The sequence below is a fragment of the Chrysemys picta genome, chromosome 16 (assembly GCF_011386835.1).
Source record: "Chrysemys picta bellii isolate R12L10 chromosome 16, ASM1138683v2, whole genome shotgun sequence".
Classification (NCBI taxonomy): domain Eukaryota; kingdom Metazoa; phylum Chordata; order Testudines; family Emydidae; genus Chrysemys; species Chrysemys picta.
In genome coordinates, this window is record NC_088806.1 from 9,022,324 (window position 1) to 9,026,079 (window position 3,756).

The 3,756-nt window shown below is 50.3% G+C and overlaps 1 non-coding gene across 1 annotated transcript; it reads right to left on the minus strand.

Annotated features, from left to right (window-relative positions):
• Positions 1-3,145: 3,145 nt before the first annotated feature.
• On the minus strand, positions 3,146-3,217 carry TRNAC-ACA (transfer RNA cysteine (anticodon ACA)). Its single transcript has one exon. It is a non-coding gene; the product is annotated as a tRNA-Cys (tRNA).
• Positions 3,218-3,756: the final 539 nt, after the last annotated feature.

Genomic DNA, 3,756 nt, shown 5'->3' on the forward strand with positions numbered 1-3,756 from the left:
GCCAGAAGGAGGTTGATGAGATGGTCCCGTGACTTCATGGGGCTTCGGATTGGGTGTGCGTAAATTAACAAGTGCGGGGAAAAGTTCAGCCAGAACCTCAATAAGCAAGTTAGGGGCTCAGGGCAGGGGGTTGGGGTGCAGGAGGGGTGTGACAGGAGGCTCAGGGCAGGGGGTTTGGGGCTCAGGGCAAAGGGTTGGGATGTTGGAGGGTGCAGCAGGGGGCTCAAGGCAGGGGTTAGAGGGCTCAGGGAATGGGTTGGGGGTGCAGGCTCCAGCCTGGCACCACTTACCTTGAGCGGCTCTTGGGTGGCAGTGGTGTGCAGTGCAAAGGCAGACTCTTTGCCTGCCCTGGCCCTGCGTCACTCCCAGAAGTGGCCACATATCCAGCAGTGGCTTCTGGGGGTGGGGTGGGACAGGCGGCTCCACCACGTGCTACCTTCGCCTGTGGATACCACCCCGAAAGCTTCCATTGGCCACGGTTCCCCATTCCCAGCCAATGGGAGCTCTGGGGGGCGGTGCCTGCAGGCGAGGGCAGTGCATGGAGCCCTCTGTCATCCCCCCCTCCCCCCTGAAGCAGCTGCACTCCCTGGGGCTGGCAATCCCGTGGCCCGGATTGAAAGCCCTGATGGGTCTAGGCCACAGTTTGCCCTCCCCTGATCTATACACCCCCCTGAGACACTGTCAACTCACTCCCCATCCCAAGTAAATCCCCTTCTGCTCCTTTCATATAGATGCCAGGGATACTCCCTCATGCTGTGTCCCTGCGGCCTCAGGCAAACTCTCAGCTCCTGAAGCCTCTGCCACTCACCTAGTGCCCCAGGGGCCAGTCCTAACCCTGGTTGTTGGAGCTGAGACCGTGCAGGAGCCTTCCCTAGGTCCACAGGCCTGCGGCTTTGGGAGACGGAGATTGACTGAGACATCTGAGTGTTGGAAACCATATGGCCACCCTTTAAATCAGGGGCCTGTTCCAGCCCTGAAACTGAGCTGCCAGGATCCCCCCCCCCCAGAGCAGGGTGCCCCAAATTACAGCATGCAAATAAGCATGTGAAACTAACTCCTGTTCTCCCTACATCACAACTGTGGGTGGAAACACCCCTCCATTGCCATAGGGTGTGTGGGCCTCATGCACCATGCAGCCATTCATGGAATGAGCACTTCTATCAGCAGCCCTGTGCCAGGCACAACAGCCCCAAAGGGGCCATGCTGGGCTATTTACACCATCCCTGCAGATGTGCAGCATGTCCAATTGCAGCTGGAAGGCTTTGCTACCAGGGAAGTCAGGGCCTGGCTTCATTCTCTATCCAGCCCATGCTGCTATTTATACCAACAAACGCTGCATTTGTGGACAAGTGAAATCAATCCCAACGCTCCCTTTCATCAGCCCTGGAAATTCATTTAAGCTTATGTTTTGCCGCAGAGAATTACACAAATGTGTCTGTTAACAGAGGGGAGTCGAGTTCAATCCCTTGTCACCATCAATGTGCAAACCAGGACCCTGTTGCTTTGCGTTCCTGATGTTCTGGCTGCATCGTGTGGCCATTCGGTGTCAGTCCTTTTAAATAAACAATTTTTTTTTATAGAAACCATATTTTCCTCATAGACACACATGAGCAGATTGATCTACAAAGGGAAGGTGATTCTGAGGCAGTTCTGGAGGGAGAAGGGAACATTTGCAGCATTACTAAATTATTATATTACAGAACGTTAATGTTACTGAATGGTATGTCTAACCCTGCAATTAGTTAGATGCAGAAACAACCAGCTCTATGGGTGGCAAATTTACAGAGGCTCTGCTGCTGATCGTGAAATAGAAGCTTTACCTTCAAACAGCTGCTATTTCAATGCCTCTGGAAGTTACAGAAAACAATGATCGGTGTTAAAGGAAAGTTGTCATTTCTCAGAGCCCCATTTTCTATTGTGTATGTACAGGAAGGTTTGAATGTGTCACGGGTGGTTTGGTAAAGCGTAGCTATTTTATGTCTGTAACAGGCTCCTGCCCACCTCCAGCAGAGGTTTCAATCACATACTATGGCAAATTACCAAATGTCACACAAACTAGTCCATTCCTCCCCGTATTCAGTCTCTGACCAGAATGTTAGGATGAGGCAGAGAACTGGGACAGTATCACAATAGGAATACATTAAAAGCTGGGATTAATCAAAGCTGGGATGCAGACAGAGCCTGTTCTATAGCTGGTGAAGTGACAGGGACACACTCCCGCTAGTTCTGGATGTGAAATAACAGCAGAAGCAGATCAAAGAGAATGAGCTGATGTGGGAGCTCTGGGCAGCTGCCCTGTCAGTGCATCACTCACCTGGGAGGTGTTACACAAAACACAGCACTTGCTCTCTGGAAGAGAAACACTTCCCCCCACTGCCGCCACTGCTGTTTGTCCTGCAGGACTTTGATCTCTCTGGGTGGTCCATGGTGATCATAAAAGAGCCATTAGGGGAGCAGGAGTCATCCCAAAGGAAATCTCTTCACTTCTTTCTCAGTGCCACCTTCTTAGCCCTGGCTTTGGGTGATTTGACGTTGACTCTCTGGTCTTAATTGTAGGTGGAATCTTGACCACCTTCTGTGGCTTGGCAGCTTAGAACTTTTGGGGGCTTTTCTCTGCCTTTTTGGTTCCCACTGCAGTCACCACATTCTGATGATTAAGCCTAGACATGGCCATGGTGGCCTTCCTGGGGATCTTGGCAGCTTTAGCCAGTTTCTTGGTGGGTATATTCCTGCTCAGAGCCACTGTCTTCTTCTCATGCCTTGTCCTGGGGGCCCAGCTGCTGGTTGAATGTGAAGGGGCCACGGTGCTGGTGACTTTAGCCTGCACCAAGTTGCCTTTGCTCATCAGACTCTGGAACCCGAACTGGATGTGGTTCTTGTTCTTCTGCACAGCATAGCCCATGGAGAACAGGGATCTGCAAATGTGCATTCATATGATACCTTTGTTTAATTTATGTAAAACATAAACTAGACACAGAAGACTGGAATGATTTCAGCTGATGGACAGGTTGCTACGTTTTTATGCATTTGCATAGCGAAACATTAAGTGTTTACATTCATTTCAAGAATCCTCATAGAGGGGAATTTGTGAGCATAATGGAGAATATAAATGAAAATGTTTTCCTTTAAAAAAACAAAGGTTATCAGAGGGAACTTGGATTTGAACCAAGGACCACTTGAGCTGTAGTCAAACACTCTACCACCAAGCTATATCCCCATGACAACAGTGGGTTGGAATCATGATCTCCAGGACTTTGAAGGACAGCCCCTGCTTCATCAAGTTCCTTTTCTATTCTCAGACCACAGGTGATTTTAAAAATGGGGTTCAATTAAACTTCATAAATGTGATAAACACCACAACTTGCACACCCACCAACATACCTTCGCCCACTGACATAGCTACCACTTCCTGGGGAAGTGGATTAACTACACCGACAGGAAAACTCTCCCATCAGCATAGAGCAGTGGTTTTCAAACTGTGAGTCAGGACCCCAAAGTGGGTTGTGACCCTGTTTTTATGGGGTTGCCAGGGCTGGCGTTAGACTTGTTGGGGCCTGGGGCTGAAGACAAGAGTCTGATCCCCACCACCCAGGGATGAATCCCTCAAGCTTCAGTTTTGCCCTCCTGCCAGGGGGGCAGGGCTCAGGCTTTGGCTCCCTCCCCACCCACTGTGGAGGGGCTTGGTGTTTGGTCCCCCTTCCTGGGGTTATGTAGTAAGTTTTTTTTGCAGAAGGGGGTTGCAGTGAAATGAAGTTT